The sequence below is a fragment of the Corvus hawaiiensis genome, chromosome 9, assembly GCF_020740725.1.
Source record: "Corvus hawaiiensis isolate bCorHaw1 chromosome 9, bCorHaw1.pri.cur, whole genome shotgun sequence".
Classification (NCBI taxonomy): Eukaryota; Metazoa; Chordata; class Aves; order Passeriformes; family Corvidae; genus Corvus; species Corvus hawaiiensis.
Window position 1 is genome coordinate 58,567 of NC_063221.1, and position 22,761 is coordinate 81,327.

The 22,761-nt window shown below is 54.8% G+C and overlaps 2 long non-coding RNA genes across 9 annotated transcripts; one reads left to right on the top strand and one right to left on the bottom strand.

Moving 5' to 3' along the window:
* The first annotated feature begins 9,563 nt into the window (after positions 1 to 9,563).
* LOC125330425 lies at positions 9,564 to 13,185 on the top strand. Of its 7 annotated transcripts, none has more exons than XR_007205516.1 (6): positions 9,564 to 9,606; positions 9,716 to 9,754; positions 9,943 to 10,137; positions 11,231 to 11,524; positions 12,174 to 12,378; positions 12,990 to 13,185. It is a non-coding gene; the product is annotated as an uncharacterized LOC125330425 (long non-coding RNA). The 7 variants fall into 7 exon arrangements; XR_007205517.1 differs by having other exon boundaries at positions 9,968 to 10,137; XR_007205518.1 differs by having other exon boundaries at positions 9,973 to 10,137.
* Positions 13,186 to 14,573: 1,388 nt separating this feature from the next.
* Positions 14,574 to 20,729, bottom strand: LOC125330426. Of its 2 annotated transcripts, XR_007205521.1 has the most exons (3): positions 20,172 to 20,460; positions 16,453 to 16,575; positions 14,574 to 15,861 (listed from the first exon to the last, which is right to left on the bottom strand). It is a non-coding gene; the product is annotated as an uncharacterized LOC125330426 (long non-coding RNA). The 2 variants fall into 2 exon arrangements; XR_007205522.1 differs by lacking the exon at positions 16,453 to 16,575 and having other exon boundaries at positions 20,172 to 20,729.
* Between the last annotated feature and the right edge of the window lie 2,032 nt (positions 20,730 to 22,761).

Below are 22,761 nucleotides of genomic sequence, written 5' to 3' on the forward strand. Positions count from 1 at the left end.
CTCTGCTCCGTGCTCCACCCTGGGCTCTTGCCAGGAGATCAGCTGCTCCCTCTGATCCTGAGCAGGCACAAATTAGCCATATTTGCTTCTCAAAGAAAAGGCTGGAGCTTGGTATCCTGCTTTAAGGTTGTTTACAGTCTCTTGGTTTTCCTTATTAATAACTGCCCAGGAAGGAGCTTGTAGGATGTGTTCGCTGGACAAGTTTGGTCACAACTGACAGAATTCCTGCTGCAGTGGTGAGGCAGGGACTCAGCCTGGTTCATTGTCCCCAGAGCTCGGGTAGTACAGGACAGTCAGGCCAGTAAAGCCCCTGCTCAGGGCTGGGAACGAGATCCTGGCCAGCTTTCCCTCTCTGCCCCTCTCTGCAGTCCTGCTGGGCTATGTCATGCCCTGGGGCCACTCTGCCGTTGCTCAAATGGCCAAAATCCACTCATCCAGGAGTGGGAAAGGGAGGGAGGGCACAGGAATTCATCTTAGGTGGTGAGGCCTGGAAATTTTCAAGGCAACGAATTGGTCTTTGGATAATTCCAGCAGAGCAGAGAACACGGTGCCGTGGGCTCTGGCAGGGCTGTGCTCAGCTCTTTGTTCTCTCCCAGGTCCAAAAGTGTGACCACTTCCAGCAGCAGCAGCAGCAGTGACAGCTCAGCCAGCGACTCCTCCTCTGACAGCCAGGACTCCTCTACCTCCTCCGAGGACAGTGACAGTGAGGACAGCTCCTCCTCCTCCTCCCCCTCCTCCTCCTCCTCCTCCCCCTCCCCCTCCTCCAGCAGCTCTTCCTCCTCCTCCGACTTCGACTCGGATCCGAGCTCCTCCAGCAGCAGCAGCAGCAACAGCAGCTCTGAGGAAGGATGAGCCCCCAAAGAAGAAGAAGAAATAGCTGGGGAGCTGCAGGACTGGTGTGGAGTGGGGGACAAGCCCCTCCCAGGGGCTGGAGCACACGGCTGCCAAACATTCAATGGTCAACATTTCTACTGCTCACACTTTCCAAGTGTTTTGCCTAGTTGTTCCTAGGACATGGAAGGTATTAAATGGCTTCCTGAGACTTACTGAGAGAGTATTTTTGTGCTTTATCCTTTTATGGAAGATTTTACTTTTTTAGTTCCAAGAAAAATTTTTTAAAAATCTATCATCAGATTCGTTGATATGAGCTAAAGTCCAGTAACCTGGATGTTTACATGCCGGAAAGCAAAAGCTTTTTATTGCAGGTTATGCTGTGCATCATGTGCTGTTCCTCTGTTAATGACAGCTTCACTTCCATTGAGAAAATCCTCTCCAACAGTTAAAAGCAGAAGTTCTTCAGCGCTGCTGTGGAGCTGTGGCATTGTTGAAGCTGAATGCACAACGTGTCCCACACAGAGCCTCCCATCTCATCAGCTGGTGACAAATGGATTCTGTGCTGCTGAGCTTGTGTTCCAATGGCTTTTCCTGATGCTTCCAGGTCCAGTCTTAAGTGCACCATCCAGCTGAGCTGTGTTGGTTTGTTACTGATCAATGGAGTGCTTGTCCTGCCCGCAGGCTCTGGGCTTTTCACTCCCCTGTGGCCTTGGCTCATGTGTTGGAAGTGTTTGCTGAGACACAGAGTGTTGGTGGTGGGAAGCAGCAGCTCAGTGACTTTGGGCTGCTGCTGCTTTAGGAGTTTCATCTTTGTGCCTTTTTTTTGTCAATTCGGTGTGCCCCAGTGAGACAAGGGCTGCAGTGCGTGTTCTGCAGAGCTCCAGCACAATATTGCCACGCAGCAAAAGCAGAGAAATAATAACAGCCACAACTGGGCACTGTTCTCACTGGATGCTCAGTAAAAAAGAGACTCCTTGAAATAAAGGGCTCAAAGGAAAGTGTTTCCCTTTGGATGTGTGAAATGCAGGATTGCCGAGTGACAGTCCGCAGAAATTCAGTCGTCATTGTTTGTGGGAACTGCCCTGGAGAAGGAAGTGAGTGCAAAAGCCCCACAAGCCCTACAAAAGCAGATGCAGACAGGCTGCAGAGCAGGGATTGCTGGATGCAGAGTGGGAGTTCTTTGTTCTTCTGGTGCATTGAAGCAGTTGCCATTAGGATTTTATTTGGTGATGCAGTCTCCTGAATTTCTTCTTGTCGGAGTGCCCTTTGTGGGGAGGGGGCATCACTTGTGGAAGAATTCTCAAGTATCTTGGTTTAGGTAAAATACAGTAACTAAAGTATTTTTTATAATTTTTATGGGAAAAGTAGTGCGTAGACTTCCTTTGGAATAAACTGTACTTATTTAAATGTTTGTGTGTGTGTGTCTGTGAGCACTCCTGTGTTTTACAGAACACACTGCAGACTGTAAATAAAACTACCAGAAAGGTGTTGAAGTCTTGTGGACTGAATGTACCATTTAATGGGAAAGTGAATAAATTATTAAGCAGCAGTTGCTAAGTGGATGCTTCCTGCAAATATCTGAAATCTTTGTGGTGTTTGTGTGCAGGTTTCAGCTGGAGTTGCCCTGGCATTGCCTCCCAGAGGGGCAGGATTGCTCCCCAGGAAGTTCTCCAGCCAGAAGTCCCTCTGGATCCGGATTATTTTTAAAAAAAAGTTTAGTTTGTCTTGGCTTTTTCTTTTTTTCCTGCCCTTTCTGGTTTGTCTCTCCATATTCTTATTTTACAGAGGAACCCCTCCCCAGCCTGGCCGGAGCTGCAGCCTCCTTCATGTGCCGCTGCCTCACTCACTGCTGCCGTGCTGGCTCAGGAATGTGATCAAAGCCCAGCTAAGCAGGAATCGTTCCGGGCCTGCTCTGTTTAATCGCTGCTGCTGCGAGCAAAGCTGCCCCTGCTCCTTGAGGGGAGCGCTCGCTGCAGCCCGGCAGGAAAAGAGCCCAGGAAAAGCTGTGCCCTTTGCAGGAGAAGCGCTGGGAGCAGAGGGGAGAGCGGGAAAAGGGAGCGAGAGAGGTGTCCACATATAGTTGAGAAAGTCCTCTTTCTGTTCTGGAGATGAAATCGTATTTGTTTCGCTGAAATGGCACGGGAAACATGGTTCAGCATCGTGTGATTGTTGTGATAATCCTCTGAGTGGTGTTATCAGAGTGATTGATAGGGGGTGCATGCCGTCGTGACACGGTACCTGTTGAAATGTCCCTGCTGTGTGTCCATGGCTGTGGCTGCGGTGCAGACGGGGGCTGTGTGGACACAGCTGGTAGGAGGTGTAGCTGCCGAAAGCTCGTACGATGGAGCTGCAGTAGCCGAAAGAATTGCACTGCTGGCTGGAGGTGCTGTGCTTATCGGTCGTATCGGCGTGGCAGCTGAAGCGTCCGTGTGTGGCTGGAGGTGCCGGGCGGGCGGCCGGGACCGTGGGCGGGACCGGGCTGGCCTGGGAAGCGCTGGTGCCGGGCAGCGGGGCCGTGGCTGGGCTGGAAGCGGGGGCGGGGCTGACGTCGTGGCTGGGGTGGAAGCGGGGGCCGTGGCTGGGCTGGCAGCGGGGCCGTGGCTGGGCTGGCAGCGGGGCCGGGGCTGGGCTGGAAGCGGGGCCGGGGCAGGGCTGGAAGCGGGGCCGGGGCTGACGTCCCGGGCAGGGCCGGGGCCGGGCCAGGAGCGGCTCGAGCCGCGAGCGGCGTTGCCGGGGTAACCGCGGGGTCTGAGGAGGGGTGGCCGATGCCGCGCCGCGCAGGCGTGGAAGCGAGGGCTCCCGAACGCGGAAGTAAGGCCGGGATGGAAGCGGCGGGAGTGATGACGTCAGCAGCAGGCGCCGCCGTTCAAACGCGGAAGCGGCCGCGAATCCGGGCCGCATGGGGATAGCGGGAGGGCCAGATGGAAGCTCCGGGACCGCCCCTGGCCGCGCGCATGGCTCATCTGATGGGAGGACCCCAGGCTCGGGAGGTAGGGACCTGCCTCTGCCTTGCGCCGTAACAGATGGATCGGGCGAGATGGAAACCGAGAAATATTCTCGGCACTCTCGGCTCCTACACTCAGGTGTATTCCTAGTTCCTGACATTCCTTTAAAACTACCGAATTCTTCTCTCAGGTCCCTGGCAAATGGGGCTTTGCAGCCTAGGGGAGTTCTTGCAAAACGGGGTCTAGTGAAGCGCTCTGCAGGAGTGGTTGTGCACCTGAGCGGTCATTGAATTGTCCCCTCTAATGAGGGAAACGTGATTAAACTCCCGGCGCTGTGCTGCTATTGTGTGTCGGCCTCGAGGTGTGAGACAGTCTCGGTATCACACTGGAGTTGTTTAGTGGCTGGACTGGGACTGGGACAGGTCTTGTTGGTCAGGAACAAAAGGGAAAATTTATCTTTTGGCTTGCTTAATATCTTGGCTTTATTAATGTATCAATGTCAATTTTTGTCATTTGCTGCCTCCTGCACAGTGTGTTTGCAGCTCTGTGTGAGAGCAGACTCTCCCCTGTTGGGGAGTGAGACAATCCTGGAATATCCTGAGCTGGAAGGGACCCACAGGGATCACCCAGTCCCACCGCCGTCCCTGCCCAGACCCCCCAACAACCCCAGCCTGGGCATCCCTGGCAGCGCTGTCCAAACGCTCCTGGAGCTCTGGCAGCCTCGGGGCCGTGCCCATTCCCTGGGGAGCCTGGGCAGTGCCCAGCAGCCTCTGGGGGAAGAGCCTTTCCCTGATCTCAGCCTGAGCCTGCCCTGGCCCAGCTCCAGCTGCTCCCTGGGTCCTGTCCGTGTCCCAGGGAGCGGAGATCAGAGCTGGAGGCCCCGATGTGTTCTGACCTCACACTTCTCTACCAGAACAAACCCAGTGCCCTCAGCAGCTCTTTCATGGTCCTTCCACACCCTTCCCCATCCCCATGTCCCTTCTTTGGATGCTGTCAGCTTTTTATCTTTTGTATATTGTGGCACCCAAAAGTGCCCCCAGGACTCCAGTACAGTTTAACAGCAATGAAAGAAAACAGTGGATTTCAACTTTGATCTCAAAAGCTGTCTCAGGCCCCTGATAGTGCCTCGAAATGTCTTTGCAGTTCTTGCTTTATGACTTGTGTCAAACACGGAGAGAGTGAGACTGAGCCCCTGGGCTCAGGTTCTGTGTGAGAAGCCACACAGCAAGCCAGAAATCTTTGCTCCGGATCACCAGAAATTTACAGTATTGAGGGTGGAAATACTGAGAGTTGAGTCTTGGGAGCTGAGCCAGGAAAGCAGCACCTCTGCCATGGGCAGATTTGGCACGTGGAGAGAGCTCGAGCAGCTTCCAAGAGGCCCCAGCAATGTGTGTGTGGAGCTGGGAGGAGCATGAGTTGCAGTGTCGTGTTTGGAGTCCCCCTGGGTGAGGATGTAGGAATGGACTGCAGTTTTTGGTGACTGAGGTTTCTTTTCTGGTTTTGGCCACATCATTTCGGTTTGTTACTCGCCTGTGGTTTGTTCTACAGCCCTGTTTCCTTTCTCTCCTACTATAGTGTCACAGTTATCTTCAGCAGAGGCTCAGCAATAACTAAACTTGAGCTTAGATACTTAAACTTCAGTTCAGAGTAGATACACGGAAGAAATCCTTCCCTGTGAGGGTGGGCAGGCCCTGGCACAGGGTGCCCAGAGCAGCTGTGGCTGCCCCTGGATCCCTGGCAGTGCCCAAGGCCAGGCTGGACACTGGGGCTTGGAGCAGCCTGGGACAGTGGAAGGTGTCCCTGCCCTTGGCAGGGGTGGCACTGGATGGGCTTTAAGGTCCCTTCCCACCAAGGCCTCGTCTTCCTTTGCCTTCAGTGTCTGCCTCAGAGTTTGTACCAAAACCAAAGTGAGGTTGGTGTCACCTTCTCTAAACTGGGAGAACAGATCACTCCAAGCTGTGGGGAGATGGAGAGGCTGTAGGATGGAGAGGGTGCAGCCCTGCAGATGCCGAGCTGTGGGGTTGCTGCTTTCAACAGCCTCGTTGTTCCTGCGGACACAGCTCCAGGTGGGTCTGAGAGAGACAAACTCTGCTTTTGGGGGTTTGTGTTGATGAGGAGGGGAGGGGAGGTCACTGCTCTGCTTATTGTAACTGCTGGGGCAGAGCCAGGAGCCCAAGGCAGGACAAAGGCGAAGCAAACCTCTCCGAGCTCTTGGGTTCTCTTCATTCCCAGATATTCTGATTCCTGCCCAAGTCCAAGTTCATTGTGCTGTGCAGGATGCGAGTTTAATCAGGTTTTAGTGCTGGTTTAGCTGAGTATTTCTAGGGCTTGAGGATGAAGCCAAATGCTCTGCATTGAAAAAGTGATGGATGTTCAGCACAAGATTCTCTTCAGGAACTGGCACGAAAAGTGGTTGCTGAAGCCGAGGGAGGAGCAATTCACAGCTTGGCTGGAAGAGCGAGAAGTGCTCACTGCTGGTCTGTCACTTCATCCTCATGAGTGAGTCTGGGAGCTCCCGAGATCAGCCAGGCTGCAATTTCAGATAGTTTAGATGGTCTGGCCTTGAAAAATTCATATTTTGGTGCCTGGAGCAAAAGCTGAAGGTGGCAGGAAGTGGCAGCAGTGGCAGGGAACTGAAGTGACACCACCCTGAGCTCAGAACTAATTTTGGTTGTGACCTTGAGCAGTCCCTGGGCCACACCAGAGCTTTTTGTGTCACCTGCTTTGGGAGGTTCTTCCTTGCCCGTGGAGAAGTTGGGTCTCGCACAGGTCTGCTGCGGAGCACCTGTGCCACCACCTTTAAAGAGCCACACTGGAGGTGTCAGTGAGCCCCTCAGTGCCTGCCCAGCCTAGAGCAGGGCTGGGAGGGCAGGGGGCTCAGGGAGTGCTCATTGCTGGTGGTGTTGGAGCTCGGAGCCCAGCCCTGAGCTGGGTTTGTGGCTCTGAGGGCACAGGGAGTGTCCGGAGCAGGCCTGGCCTGGGCAGAGTAGGAACTCCTGGAGTAACTCCTGAGTAACCCACACCTTCCACGTGAGAGGGAGGCACTCCCAGAGTCAGGCGCTGTCTCCTCAGAGATGCTTTGGGGTTTAATTCTGTTCTCACAGTGACTCCTCTCACCTGGGAACCCCGTGGTTACCTACAGAGGGTCTGAGGCCTTAGGGATGTAAATATGGACAGGAGGGGTTGGAATCTGCCTATCAGGGGATCTTCCCCTTGCCCACAGGAGAGTGTGCAGAACTCTTCTGTGTGATGATAATGTTTTCATACTTTAGGTGTGAAAATAAAAAATGGGAGAAATCTCGTTTTTCTGGCAGCACACAAAGAACTTTCTTCTGTGTCAGCACTAAAACTCTGTGAGGGATGAACACCTGGGAATCTGAAAGACACATAGCTGGAAAGCATCAATATGAATGGATTTTTCTGCTTCTTTTTGCACTTGAAAGAAAAGTGAAAGTTACAGGCTGAGTCAAGCTTTTACCCTTTATTTCAATCAATTCAGTTATTGCTAAATATGGCTACACACAGGTAGCCCAGGTGACAGAGCTGCTTCCAGCTGCTCCTTGGCCCCAGTGTCCCACGCGGGATGCTTGAGTTATCCACTGAGAGCCCCCTTGAGACTGGAGCACAGGTAAATCTGCCTGTCTGAAGGGCAGGATTGTGTCCTAAGTCCCTGCTCATTCCTTCCTTTCCTCAGGCCCCACCATTGTGGCTTGGGTGGCAGTGGCACGTTGGAAAGCCCTGGGGGTGCCAGCTGGGGGTGAGAGCTCGGGGTGCCAGCCCAGGCTCCACCAGCACTTGGCCCACACTGGGGCACAGATTGAGAGATGAACTCTTGGAAGCTTGTCCTGAGGAGGATGAATGGTACCTGCTGGCGAAATTCGGTGCTTTCACAGAGCTGTGATAAACCCCAAAGTCTTAGACTGCCAACCTACAGCCTCTGCACCGTCACGTTCCCCAGTTGCATTTTGTATTGGAATTTTACCTGCTCCCACCTGCGTCCTTCTGCTGGCAGTGCCAGCAGCCCAAGTGCTGCCTCTCCTGAGAGCAAGTTCCTGCCTGTTTCCTCTCCCAGCCCCAGCTCTTGCTTCCCTCTGGCAGAGGCAGCTTTAGGTGCAATATCCTGATGTTTCTGGGAGTGGGTTTTGGAATAAACCTACACACGGGATGTCCATGGGTTGCTGCTATGGATTCTGTGAAAGGTGATCAGGAAAAGCAAGTTCAGAGTTATTCAGGGGATCCTCTGATTCCTGCCCATCTCATGGAGCTGGTCAGGGTGAAACTACTACTCCCATGCTTTTTATTTTCCTCCTCTTAGTGCTGGTTTTTCCCCAGGTAAGTCAGTGCTGGAGCAGCCCTTGTGGGTTTATCTGTAATGAGCAGTGGTTGTGTCTGCACACGGAGATAGCAGATTCCAGCTGTAGTGTGCAAACGTCGGTGCTTTGTGCCTTAGTGCACACCCACATTTGTCAGCTGACAGGGCTGATGCGGTGAGAAAACCTCGCACTCTCCAATAACCTGAGCACAGGCACTTCCTGCGTTGTTACATTTAACCAAAGCTCTGATAAAAAATACTACATTAATTTTTCTAATGGAGACCAGATTCCGCATTATCATAATTTACGTTTTTGGATAGTCTTTGATTGACTCTGGTGGGAAGGGAGGTGAATCAGTATCTTGTACTTTAGGGAAAGATCTAGGGGAGAATTGAATTGTACTTCCTTGGAATTCACATCACCCCCCCCCCCCTTAGTTGGAGATGTTGATCTTGAGAACAACCAGCAGAGAACAGCCCAGGAAGGGCTGAACGTGACAAAACAGTGCAGAGCATACAGAAATCCTCTTTGCTGTGTTCATCATTCTGTCTTCATCTTGGATTGTTTCCACCCTTCTCCTGCACCTGGAAGTCACAAGCATCCTGCAGTGGCAGGTACTCTGGGTTCTTCTGCCAGGAGTAGTCTAAGAACAGCTTTTGCTGGGAGCAGCTCTGACCTTGCTGAAATCACTGCTGAAGTCTCCCCTGACTCTTGCAGTGCCAGAATTTCACGGTGGCAGTGGTGAGGCAGGGACTGAGCCTGGTTCATTGTCCCCAGAGCTCGGGTAGTACAGGACAGTCAGGCCAGTAAAGCCCCTGCTCAGGGCTGGGAACGAGATCCTGGCCAGCTTTCCTTCTCTGCCCCTCTCTGCAGTCCTGCTGGGCTATGTCATGCTACTGTGTTACAGCATTGTTCCATGTCTTTTTTTTTTTTTTTTTTTTAGGAAGTAATGTCGGATATTGGCAGTCAAGGGCGATGGAGCGAGGTGAGCTGTGACCGGTGGACAGAATGAGTTGTTACGGCCTCGGTCTCAATTTTTGGTGCAGCTCTAAGCATCCGTTGTTGTTTGTGTGTTTTAGGTGGTCCACTTGCAGGATGTCCTGGCCCTGGATGCTGGAGGGTGCAAGCCTAAGGTATAGGTGTGGTGTACTTCAGTCGGAGCGGGGAGGCTGTGGTTTCACGGTCTCTCAGCATGTTTCGTGTGGTTTTGCTTTGCTTCTCTGCAGGTGCTGCTGCCGCCCTGGGCGTGCCAAGGGACAGAGGCGAGCAGGTGAGTTGGCATTTAGGTGGGGTGGCTGATAGGCCAGCGGTCTATGGCAGCGTGCTGAGCGTGTCCCTTTTCATTGTGCAGGTTTGTCCTGACCACCTCCAGAGTCAGATCAAGATTTGAGGTGAGCCGGGGCAGTGGTGTGGAGTAGCCCGGGGATGCTCTTCTTGCGGGCAACAGTGACGTTTTCTGTTTTGTTGTCTTAGGTACCGTGAGCAGGTGTGGAGCTGAAGCTTGGAGAGAGCAGGTAAGCGATGAGCCTCGGCAGTTTCGAGGGAGGGGGCCTTGCGGAAGGGGTCTCTTTTGGCGTGTGTTGTCAGAGGCTGAATTTTCTCGTTGTTCTCCATCTTTCGCAGCTGCCAAAGCGGACCGTGGGGAACGTGTTGACATCTGAGGTGCTGATGCATTTTTTCTGTCAAGGATGGATTTTGTCCATTTGTCTTCAGAAAGCTAAGTGTTGGGAGCAGTGGTTGGGAGAAGGGAAAGGCCTTTGGAGTTCCAGGAGGCAATTGGAAGTTAGCTTAGAGGAGAGGGCTGTTGTGGGAGGGTCCCTTGGAAGTAAAGGGAGAGGGTTTCTCCTCAGCATCACCTGAGCCTTTGCTGGGCAGGGCAGTTCCCACCCATCTCTGTCATCGGCCTTTGAGTCTCGACATCATCGTGGATCTTTTTGCCCGAGGAGCTCGCCTTCGGATCTGGCACGATCGCCACGGTCTCCATTTTACCTACTCGCTGGCGTAGCCGCCTGCGGGCATCTTGGCCACTTGCTGGATGGTCAAAGGTAAGGGATCAAAGGTCGGGTTGTCAAGGAATGGGTCAAGGGGTTAAAGGTCAGGGAGGAAAAGGTCAAGGCTCGGGCTCAGGATTAGAGGTTCCAGCATGATTTTCCACGGTGGTTCCCAGTGTGGGGACACGGGGTGTGGGGTCAGTGGCGCCGGGGGCGGGCAGGAGCCCCGTGGGCAGTGGCCGGCAGCGGCGGGGACGCCTCCGTACGGGTCGCGCCCCTCCACTGCCAGCAGAAGCCCCCCTGCGCCGTGCGGTGCCCGGCCGCGCTCCTTGCCCTCGCCGCCGCTGCCTTCCCGCACTCCCACCGCAACCCCTGCTCCCCTCCAGCCCAGGGAAATGCAGGAAAACACAAAATCATCGAGGTGGAACAGTCACCGGAGCTGCCCGAGCCATCCCCCCGCCTGAAGGCGGCAGCTGCCCAGAGCCAGGGGCACCCAGCAGGATGCAGCTCCTCTTTCCCAGGAGCTGGAGGCAGGGTTTCCCAGGCAGGGGGAGCAGGGAGAATTTCAGCTCCCAGCAGCTCTCTGTGAGTGCTGGATGGACTCTGGGCTGAGCCAGGTGGGAGGTGTGGGTGGTGTTCATGTCCCCAGGAGCTGCTCAAATCCACCTTAAACTCCTGGAATGGTCTGTGCTGGCAAGAACCTTACAGACCATCCTGTTCAGCCCCTTGCCATGGTCAGGGACACCTTCCTGGGGTGTCTGTGCCAGAGTGGTGGAACGGGCAGGACTTACTCCCTGAGCCCAGTCCCGGGCGAGATTGGGGTTCCCATGGGAAGAAGCCTGTGAGCTGCATTTCCGGAGCTGGGAGCCTCCATGCCTGGGAGTGTTTCCAGTACTGCTCTTTGGCTTTTTCCATAACTGGGCATGATGTTTCTCCCCAGAGCAAGGTGGTTTTCCCTGGATTGTTGGGGTTACACACTGGCTGTTTGACAGCTCTGTTGTCTCTTTCTCCTGAATGGAAGAGCGAGGAACGGGGGATGCTCCCGACTGTCCCAGGGATGTGGGAACAGCCCAGTTCCAGTGAGGAATGTGACGCCCAGCTCGTGGCGTGTGCCCTGAGATGGTCTTTGCTGTTGTTTTGTCCTTAGAGCCTGTTGGAGTGCTGGCCTGGATTTGGGAGGAGCCAAGTAGCCTGGAGCAGTGAGGTTTTTCCTGTCAGAAATCCATGCTGGGGATGTTTTCCCTGGCTGTCCCAAGGGGAAGGAACAGCTCTGGAGTTTTTGCAGCCACAGGCTGGGGATGCATCCCCTGAAAACCAGTTCAGGATCGGTCATCTGACTCTGTCCCTGACCTGTGGCTTCCAGGGAGCCTTCTGGTCGTCTGGATATTCCCAGGAGAGGATATTTCACCACCTGACTTTTAAGCCAGGAATTCCAAACCCAGTAAGTCGGTCACATTCTATGGGAGCTGCCCCAATGGTGGGATGGCAGAGGGCACACCCGACGCTGCTGTTTGGGACATTCCCGACTGGAACGGGAGCCAGCTGGGCATTTTGGAGCGCTGAGGCCACCAGGGCAGCCTTGAGTGGCATTCCCAGGCAATGCTGAGGCATCCCATGGCTGTGGCACGTGGCAACACATGCCTGATGTGGAGCAGAGAGAGGAAGGGAGAAATTCTGAGTTGATGGGAGGAATGGAATTGGGCTTTCCAGAATGGAATTGGTATAGGTGCTGATGGTATCATGGAATCATGGGGTGGCTTGGAAGGGACACAAAGACCCTCTGGGCTCTGTTATCCCATCCCGTGGCAAAGAACACATCCAAAACTGCCTCCTCACCCTCATGGAATGGCAGTGGGTGTTGGGAGCTCTGGCAGGAGCACCTGGAGACCAGGTAAGAATAGCAGTGGCATTGTTTTGGCTGCTGCTGGATGTGGTTTTCTCTTTTCAAGATGTTCCTCTGATTGATGTTTTCACAGTAGCTTGCTAGGCCTCATTTGAGGATAATTCCAAGAATTTGGAAGTCGTTGGAAAAGAATGAGGAAAAAAGGTGAACCTGATCCATTCCTAGTAATTCTGAACTTCTCTTGCAGCACCGTTCCAGGGGAAAGCTGGTGAAAGGATAAAGATGCAGAGGAACAAGTGTTGTAAACCCCCCTGCCTCCCTGACAAAGCAAACCTTTCTGCAATCCCAGTAAATCTCTTGGAGAAGCTGTGGGATCATAAGGTTTCCTAGGAAAGGAAAACTAAGGACAGAGATGAGGAAAGAGGCTTCCAATTAACAATGATTTGATGGAGGTAGGAATGATTCTTGTATGTTTGATGCACCCCTTTTTATTCCTGGGATAATTTTAAATGATTTCTTTAAAAAATCATTTCAATTTGGGAATTCAGATTAGAGAGGAAACGATGCAAAATAAATGCAGGGAGAGATCACAGAATCATCCTGGAATGGCAGAATAGTTTGGGTGGGAAGGGATCTTAAGGATCACCTCATTCCATCCACAGGGTGCTCCAAGCTGCGGCCAGCCTGGCCTTGAACACTTCCAGGGATGGGGCAGCCACGATTTCCCTGGGTTTACGGGCACAAGAGGGAATTTCCAGCAGGAACTGAGGGGTTTCCCTTGCTCTGCCTGGCCCTAGCAGGGCTTTGGGAGGCAGAGGCTGTGGGAACAGGAGCTTTGTCCACTGCCTTAGGGGAGTCTCTGATGTCCCAAAACCCAGCAGAGCAAGTGGTTGTGGTTTAACATCCCATTCAAAGGAGATGCCAGGCCAGGAACGGGAATGGACTGCAGAGCAGGGATGGTGCCCAGCAGAGGGGTGACTGTCCAGGGGGTCCCAGCAGTCCATCCCTGCTGCCCAGGTTTGGGATGAGCAGGCTGGTGACTGTCCCTGTGCTTGCTCTGCAGGATGAGGAAGCCAGGCCTGCTGAGGAGGAAGATGAGGAAGTGTGTGAGGATGGAGACAGCGGCCACCAAAGGCTGGGGAAGGCACAGATCCAGGTAGGAGACGTTGCCTTGCGAGGAGAGGGACTTGTCTGTCCCGTTGGAATTTGGGGCGTGAGGCCAGTGGAACAAAGGGTTTGATTCCATTTTCTTGCTCAGATTTTCACGTGCCTTAAGAGAGCTTTGCGAAAATGTCGTTATCCCTGATTGAGTCTCTGAAAAACAGGGATTGAAGCTTTCAGAAGGGGCCCAACCCTGCCTGCATGTATCCAAGTGCAGCCCCCACTCCCTGTTTTTGTGTACAGCTGGGATGAGACCTCAGCTGCTGTTACTTGCCAGCTCACAAGTTGTGTAGCTCAGAGCCTCAGCCATGAAGGGCCAGGCTGTGTTTAAAACAGCCCAAGGTACCAGAGAGCTGGAGTAATTTCCTAGCAGGTAACTTGACTTGGAAGCTGCATTCTAAAATTTGTCCACATTTAATTTATGCCCCACATGGAGACACCTAAAGAAGCAGAGGTGGGGTGTTCCTAAGAAAAGAGCATCCAAATTCTTTGGTGGTAGAGGGCTTAAAATTAAAGTCTGAGTGGAGGTGCCTTTAGGACACTTCCATTCCAGTATCTGAATGGAATTTAAATGAAGTAGCCAAATCCTGACAAGCTTGTATGAACTCCAAAGCCTCTGCAAGGGTTTCACAGCCAGGGAAGGAGATAAGAGTCTGGAGTCTCTCCCCAAAACCTGGCTGCTGGTTTGTTTGGCCAGGCATAGGAATAATTGTGTATTCCCTGGGGCTGTCCTTATGGGGAGAGGTTTACTTATGTGCCCTGGGTTTATTCAGTGCATCTTCAAAGTGATGGAAATTGATTTCACTGAAAGGCCAGGGGTGCCAAATGTTTTCCCCAGCCAGAGCTCGGAGCCAGCCCAGTGGGAAGGGGTTTAGTGGCCATTTTCCTGCTCCCTTGGGCAGCAGCACTGGAGCACTCGCACCCAACCGTGCCCGAGGTGCCGAGTACTGGCAGGAGGCAAAGCCAGGGACTGGGCAGGAGGAGCTTGCAGTGCTCCTGGAAGCGCAGACCTGGAGCCGTGGGTTAGAACTCCCAGGAACTGCTGCCTCACTCAAACCTTGTTTAAAGCTCAGCATCCCTCCTGCTCCCTTGGAATGATTGTTGCTTCTGTTGTTGCTCTTTCCTGATCCATTATGATTATTATTGTAAATTGCCACTCCATTTCTTCCATAGCCCTTTGCTTCCCAGAGGTGGTGCTTTAGGAAAGCCCCTCCAGCCTGGGAAGGGGCTTTTGGCTCCGGGTTCATTCCCAGTCCCCATGAGCAGCTGGACCTGTGCTGTCCCCAGCAGGTGCCTTTCCTTCCTTCCCTGCTGCACTTTGGCTTTTCAAGGGCTCTCTGGGGGGCTGAGGGAGAAGTTCTTTGTCATTCCAGGGCAGCATAAGCCCTGATCCCACTCAAAGCAGGAGGAATTATTTCATCCTTGTTTTTGGATACACTTTTGGTGTTTTCTCTCTTTTGCTGACACTGTGTGGTGAAGCAGCAGCTCCCTGGAATAATTTTTATTTGTAAAACAATGAATTCCCTGCTGGAATCCCAGTCACAGCCCCCCAGATCAAGGTGCAGTTTAAGGCCTTACATCCTGACCAGGACAAGTTCCTGTCCTTAGACATGGAAACCAGGAGAAAACTCAGACTGGATTGGAGCCAGCATCCAGAATGGGGAAAGTGAGGCAGCGTGCTTGGCCCAGGCTGGGGCTGGTACAGGGGGTGTTCCCCATAGGATGACACCCATGTGGAGCAGATCCTTTTCTTCCTTTGTCCAAAGTCCACTGGCAAAGGAGCAAATAACCCACAAGTGGGGCCTGGAAGGAAAAACGGTTCTGTTAAAATTAGGCAAAGAATGCACTAAGAAAAAATGGACATCCTTTTTAGGTATGAAAGTAAGTAGGGGAGAAACGTTGAAAAAGAGCTCTTTTATTTGGTGCCACCTCTTATTTTTTTATGGATAAAACCCTCTAGTGAGCAATCAGAACAGGAGTGGGAAAGCCAGGAGCCTTTGACTTCCACAGTGGACTTAATTTCCATGCTTAATTTCAACAATTTCTTCTCTCTCTCAGGACAGGAAAACCCACTTAACTTGTCCCATCTTTGCCAAAAGCTTTGGTATTTGAGCAGCCAAACCCAATGGGCTCTGGCCCCACCAGCCTGTACTGGAGGGCCCCTGGTCCTGCCTGTGGTGTGGGATGAATCCCCAATTGTCCCCAGAGGGGGCTGCCCTGGTCCCTGCAGTGCCCAGCACCTGAGACACAGAGAGAGCCCTGTCCACAGGGGCTCCTTGTCAGGAATGTGGCAGCAGCCCCAGGAGCAGGCTGGAGGGGAGAACTGGGGCTGTGTTTGAGACTGACCAGGTCAGCTCAGTGTTTACCTGTGGGGGGAGTTTGGCCCCCCACGCTGAGTTGAAGCGGGATCAGGGTGACAGATGCTGCATTTTGGGCACCCTGAGAGTTTCTCTCCCCCTTGGAGATTTCCTGCGGGGATGGGGCAGGGCAGGGAGCAGAATTAACCCTGCACCTCCCATGGGCACTGCTGGCCTTTGTCTCTCTGTTGTGCCATCAGCCTGTGGGAATTTGCTGCTGCCGCTGCCACCCCACCTGGGGGCTGCGTGCTCCTGGCAGCCCTTCCCAGCCCCACAGCCGAGCTCCAGCGCTGCCTCCAGGCTGTGTTGGGAGAGTTTGCTGGGAATGTGCCTCATCCCTGGGAGTATCCTTTCCTTCCAGAGTGGATGGATGGAGCTTCTGGGCTTGTCAGCTTCAGAGTTTGCTTGCAAAAGTCACTGCAGGGAAGAATGACAAAGAGGTTTGTCAGAGTGGTGCTGTCAGACCCCACCTGCCAGTCTGTGCTTTGGGTTGGAGGTTGTTGTGTATTGGCTCTGCAGGGAATGAATGTCCCCTTCCCACCTCAGCCCAGCAGATGCCAAGGGCTCTTCCTGGAGTACTTAACTCTTTGCTTCCCTTTGGGATAACTTAATCTCCACCCTTCCATGAGCAATTCCTTGGCTTCTCCTGGAGAAAACCCGGCAGAGGCAGTCTGCAAAGGAGCCCAGAGCTGTGCTTGGAGCAGAGAGTGCTGAGAGCTGCGTGTGCCTCTGCTGCCCCAGGCTGGCAATATCCCCATGGCACAGACTGGGCAAATGGGATTAGAGGGAGCACAATCCCTTCCTGGAAGAGGTTTTCTCCTGTGCAGATCAGGCACAGGGCAGGAAGGGAACTTTGGAGATCAGCTGCTTTCCCCCAGAAAGCATCACTCACACCAGCATGGATGACATGACCTGTGCCTACTGCTCACCATGCACCCGGCCAGAATCAAGAGCAAAGGTGGGTTTGGGTGTGAGCACTTGAAATAACTTTGAAAGAGAAGCAATCACCTTTTGCTGCTTCTTTCTTTCTTTCAGATGCTGGGATTGCCTCTGGGCACATGTGCTGAGCTCTCCCTGCAGGGAACTGTCAGGCCTTAACAGCTGTGAGGTTGTGTTCTTCTCAGTGGGGAACTGGAGATAATAATTAATTAATTAATTGATTGCAGTAATGTTTTCTGAACCTTTCCCCTTTCCTGGTAGATCTTCTCTCTCTGCCTCTGAATTTACAGCTGTTCCCTGGTGTCATTGGCCCTGCCTGAATTCCTTGCAGCTCCTCACTGGGAAAACCTGGGATAACTTCAAGGGGACAGAGGAGACATTTTTAGCTGAAAACCTGGGGTGACTGAGAGGGGACACAAGAATTGTTTGTGTAGGAAAATGGGAGGGGATGTCAAGCGGAGCAAGGTGGCATTTTTGAGGGAAAAGCTGAGGTGATGTTTAGGGGAGAGAATGCACATTTTTGGGGCAGAAAAGAGTTAATATTGTACAGGAAGGAAAAACTGGGGGGTAAAACCTGATGTAATTTGTAGGGGACAGAATGAATATTTTGGAGTAAAAATGAGGTACTCAGTAGTAGACAAAGAAGGAAAATTTTGGGAGGCCAAACTTGACAAAGTCTCAAGAGCAGAGAATGAACACTTGGAGGGAAAAATGAGGTGATGAGTACTGAGCATGTGGGGAAAATTTGGGGGCTAAATCTGAGCTAATCTCTAGGGGAGAGCATGAACACACTGAGGTAATATGAGGGAATCAGTTGTGGGCAGATAGGGAAACTTGTGTAAAAATAATATTAAATAAGCTGTAGAAAGAACATTTTGAGGTAAAAATGAGGTAAGCAGTAGTAGACAGATGGAAAACTTTGGGGGTAAATCTTGATAGAAGCTACATGGTAGAAAGGAAATAAATATTGAAGGAAGAATGAGGGAATCAGTAGTGGACAGGTAGGGGAATTTTGGGGGGTCAAACTTGAAATAATCTAAAGGTTGAGAATGAATCTTTTTTGGTAAAAATGAGGTAATAAATTGGGGACAGTTAAGGAAAATTTTGGGGGTTAAACTTGAGGTAATCTCTAGGGAGAGTGTGACCACTGACATAAACTGAGGCAATCACTGGGGCTAGACAAGGAAATTTGGGGTGTAAAACTTGGGAAGATCTGTAGGGCAAAGAATGAACATACTGAGGAAGCAATGAGGTGATCAGTAGTCAAGATGAGGTAGAATGTGGGGGGCAAACCCTGAGGTAATTATGTAGGAACCATAAGTGGTTTTGAGAAAAAATCTGAGCTAATTTGTAGGGGACAGAATGAACATTTTGGGGGTAAGACAGACATAACCTGCCTGGTTTTGGTTTTAAAATCTTGTCAGTGTACAGGGGACAAAATAGACATTTTGGCAATAAAATCCGAGTTCATCTGTTGAAGAAAGAACTCATGTTTTGAGGTAAAAAGGAGGTGATCAGAACTGGGCAGGTAGGGAAAACTGAGGGGGTAAAATGTGAGGTCATCTCTAGGAGAGAGAGGAGCATCCTGAGGTAAACTGAGGGAATTGCTGTGGACAGGTGGGTAAATCTGGCGGGTAAAACTTGAGGGAATCTCCATGGTAGAAAATGAGTATTTGGAGGTAAAAATAAAGTACTCAGTGGTGGAGACGTACGGAAAATTTTGGGGGTAAAATCTGAGGTGATCTGTAGCAGAGAGAATGCACTTGATGGGGTAAACTGAGGTAATCACTTATGGACAGGTAGGGAAGTTCGGAGGGGTAAAAATTGAAAGCATCTGTAGGGCAAAGAATGAAAAGATTGAGGTGGAAATGAGGAAAGAGGTAGTGGACAGGTGGGGAAAGTTTTGGGGGCAAATCTTGTGGTAGTCTCCAGAGCAGAGAAAGAATGCTTCCTTGTAAAAAATGAGGAACTCAGAAGGAGACAGATGGGGACATTTTGGGGGTAAAATCTCAGGTCATCTCAAGGTGAGGGAAGGACTATTTGGAGGTCAACTCAGCACTCACTGTGTCCTCCTTCTTTGGCAGCAGCTGGCAGGGAAGGGAGAAGAGGCCTCGGGCTGGAGAGGGGCAGGAGAAAGGCACTGTGGGCAAAGGCACCTCCCTGGCATCCCCAGGGCACCTGTGGGGAACACAGTGGACACTTTGGGAGCAAAGGGAGGTGATTGCATTGTCCCTTTGGGGGATGCTGGCATTTAGATCATTCCATCCGTTTGCCTGCTGACATTGCCCAGCCCAGGGGCTTTGGCTGCCAGGGCAGCACAAAGATTGTTCCCTGGGTGGTGCGCAGATGAATTCTACCCCAAGCCCTGAATTCCCTGCTGCATTGCCACTGGAATAGCCTGCCAGCGCCTCCTGGAGCATGGATATTCCCATGCAGAGCTGCCTATTTAACACCAGGTGTGTCAGGAACCAGCAGAGCTTCCAGGGAAGCTCAGCAGGGTCAGGGCAAGGACAGCTTCATGTTCCATAGAATTTGCTGTTTGTAACCCTCATCCCCCAGCCCCCCCCCCAATGTCCCTGGGGGCACCTGACAGAGTTCCCTGGAATTCAGCTGCCTGCACCCCCCCGAGCCCGGGCTCCAGGTGATATTTTAAAGCAGGAGAAGGCGCTGGCCGGACGCGCTCCCAGCCCCTGCTGAGGCAGCCCCTGTGCCCACGGGAGGACTTGTCTCCCTGCAGGAGCTGATTTCATTCCAGAGCCTCAGGAGTGGCCTCTGCAAGTTCTTTTCCCTCAGGAAAGGGATGCACATCCCCGCCTTCAGGGCACCAGCAGTGGGAGCCACCTGGGAAAGCTTTCCATCAGTTGTGCAGTTCCAGCTGGCTCCCCAAAAACTCCCAACTCAATCCAAACAGATTTCTCTGACTCTGGCCTTTCATTTGAAGGCATCTCTGAGGGCATTGCTTGGCATTTCATTGCTGTGGGGGAAGCTTGCCTTGGCTTTAATGCTGCTGAGGGATGATGGCCTCAGGCTGGAAGGGAAGGCATTTTGGGTGGCTGGGACATAGCTGGCAGGAGTGTGGGAGGTCAGCACCAGGAATTGCTGTCTGAGCCCCTCTGCAAACAGCCCGTGCTGACATTCCCCAGTGCCAGCTGTTCCTTGGGGCATTTTTGGGGTGTCAGTGGGGTCTGTCGGGGCTGAAGCATCTGCGGGTGCCTGTTCAGAGCAGCCCCTGGCCGAGGGGCCGTGGGCAGCCCTTTATCCATGTCCATCCCAGCACTGCCCGGGCAGCCCAGTGCCCGTTCCCGGCATGTGTGTTTGGCACGCTGTGTGCCACAGGCAGGACACTGCAGGCACAGCTCCTCTCTGCAAATCCAAAGCACAAGAGCTGCTGCTTCCCTTCCTGGGCCTCCCAGCCTTCTCCCTCCCCTTGTTCCCTGCCAGCTGGGACACACGGAAGGAGCACCAAGGAACACTCCTGGCAGTGAGCAGGAGTCACTGAGAGGTCTGTGCAGCTCTGGGCTGGAAAAGCTGGCCCGGCCTCAGCAGCCCCTGGGATTTTGGGCTGTGAACACTCACCTGTGGGAAAGGTCCCTCTGCAGGCAGGAGCAGCCCTGACCCTCTCCAGAAGAGCTTTGGCCGTGGACCAAGTGAACCCTCAGGACTTGCCTTGCTCATTTCTCCCTGGAAAGGGCCATGGAACGAGCACCTTTACAGCTGTTGGGTAAATCCTGGAAAGGGCAGGAAATCAGGTTATGGGAAGAGTTCAGTGCTGTCACACAACTGCTCACCTGTGTTGTTGCATGATCAGGTGCTGGCCATGGAGCTCTGCCCTGGGGCCATTGCAGGGGCTGGTGTGGAAAGCAGCATTAGCATAAAAGAAGGAGCTGTATTTGCATAGGAATGACCTTGCTGGCACTTGGCATTCCTATCCCAGGCAGGACATTGCCAGGAGCTGAGATTGGCTTGGCTGGAGCAGGGTGCTGAGAGTGCCCAGGTGTGGGTTCAATCGCCAGAGGAGCCATTCACATAAGGGTGCGACTTGGTGGTCTTTGTGTATCCATACCCACTCAGGATGTCCTGTGCTCTGGAAATAAAGAAGAAACATTTTTTACTGGACTTTTAAAGCCAGTTTTTGCATTGGAGCATACAAGCCCCAGAGAAAGCGGGGGGGGGGAGGAAGGAGAGCATCAGGTCTCACGCGGCAGTTGCGGGATGAGCGGCTCAAGCAGCAGCGAGCCCCGGCGAAGCCCCGGTCCCGCAGCGGGCACAGTGAGAGCAGGAGCGGCAGCAGCGGCCTCGGCGCCAGCGCCCGGCCCGGAGCGGCTCGTCCCGCTGCAGCCGCGCTCGTTGGGTGGGGCCGCGGCGGGCGGGAGGTCCCCGGGGGAGCGGCCCCGGGGCAGGGGGAGGCGGGCGCTGCTGTGCGCAGGGGGTGCGGCGGCCCCGGCAGTGCCGGGGCTGGGGGAGCTCCGTGTCTCCGCGGGGGCTGCGGGCGGGGCCGGGCCGGGAGCGCCGGCGCTCCGGTTGCGCCAGGGGGCGCCCCACAGGGCGGGCGGCGCTGAGGGAGCGGCGGCCTCGGGGGGTGCCGGGGCCAGCACGGGCGGTCCCCGCGGCCCGCCCGCTTCCAGGCGCGATCCAGCGCCTGCTGCGGGGAAGCGCCGCCCTCCCGGCGGGCCCGGCACCAGCACGGCCCCGGCTCCCCGCGGCCGCAGCGGGAGCGTAGCCGGAGCTCCGGCGGGAGCCCAGCCCCGCGCTGGCCGCAGCCGGAGCGGCAGCGCCGGGCTCGGCCCCAGCGCCAATCCCGGAGCGGCTCTTGCCAGCCGCGGCGATCCCGATCGCTAATGCCATCCCCCGTCCCACCTCAGTTCTCCGACCCCGGCAGCCGCACCCCGCCCGCCGAGAGACAAACGGCTCGGCCCGGGACCCCCAGCAGACACCGACAGGACCCAGCCCCGAATCCCCGGGCCCGGGTCCCGTTCCCACCTCAGCGCCTCGGGCTCGACGCAGCGCCGGGAGCAGCCCCCGGTGCCGGGCTCCGCACAGCGCCCCGAACGACGGTCCTGCCGCAGCCCGGGATGAGCAGGATGAGCGTTCACCGCACAAAGCGGAGCGGGCGCGGATCCGCCGGCATTTACGGGCGCGGGCGGAGCGGGGCGGGGCCGGCACAGGTGTGAAGGGCGGGGTCCGCACAGGTGCGCGGGGCCCCAGCGCGGCTGCGCGGGGCGGGGCCGAGGGGATTTAAGCCTCGGGAATCGGCGCCGCCGCCATTTGCTCCCTCGGCGCTCGGTGGGAGCGGTTGTGGCCGGACCGAGCTCTGTATTTCTATATTTCCATATCTCTATGTCTCTGTATTTCTTTTCCTTTATATTTGTGTTTGTTTTTCTTCTTCTAACCCTCTCCGTTCTCCCCCCTCTGCCTCCCCTCCCCCCACCCCCCACACCCTCCCCCCCCCTACCCCCCCCTCCCTCTCCCCCCTAGCCCTCCCCTCCCTCCCCCCCAGCCCGGTTCCCCCCATCCCCCCTCCCTGTCCCCCTACACACCCCAACCCTGCCCTACTCCTCCACCGTCTCTCCCCTTCTCCACCGTTCCTTCCCCCCCATCCCGGGTCCCCCCTGCCCCCTCACCCTGCTCCCCTTCCCCTCCCAATTCCCCCCACCTGCCCTCAATCCTCCCCCTCGGTCTCCCACCTTTCCTCGCCCCTCCACCTCCCCCTGTTCCTCTTCCCTCTTCCCCCTCTGCACCTTGACCCCCCCCCTCCTGTGCTCCGTCCTCGTCCTCCCCCCCCCTCCTTTCCTGTCCCCCCACCCCACCTCTCCCTGCACACCCCGAACCCCCCACCTGCGCTCCTTCTTTGACCCCCTCTGCTCCCTTATTCCCGTCCTCTGTCCCGTCTTTCCCCCGCAGCCGCGGGGCTCGGGGCGCCGGAGAATAAAGCCCAGAGGGCCGGAGCCCGGCGCCCCTGCCCTCGCTGGAGCCCCACACGGGCCGGGCCCGCTCGGCGGGTCCCCCGTGCAGTACAAAAACAGCGCCGGGGCTCCGGCTTTCCACACATCACACTGGGGATCCCCTCCTCAGGAGGGGTTCCCGAGGGGGGTGGGTGGGTTTCGGGGAGGGGGGGTGTGTTGGGGTAGGGTGGGCCCCCTCCTGAGGAGGGGGTCCCGGGGGGAGTGGGTGGGGTGGGTTTCGGGGAGGGGGGGTGGGTTGGGGCGGGCCCCCTCCTCAGGAGGGGGTCCCGGGAGGGGGTCAGGGTGGGCCCCCTCCGGAGGAGGGGGTCCGGGGGAGGGGGTGGGGCGGAGGGGGGACTTTCCCCCCCTCCAGTCCCCGCCCCCTCTCCCGGACCCCCTCCTCCGGATGGGGCTCACCCCGGCCCCCTCCCCGGGA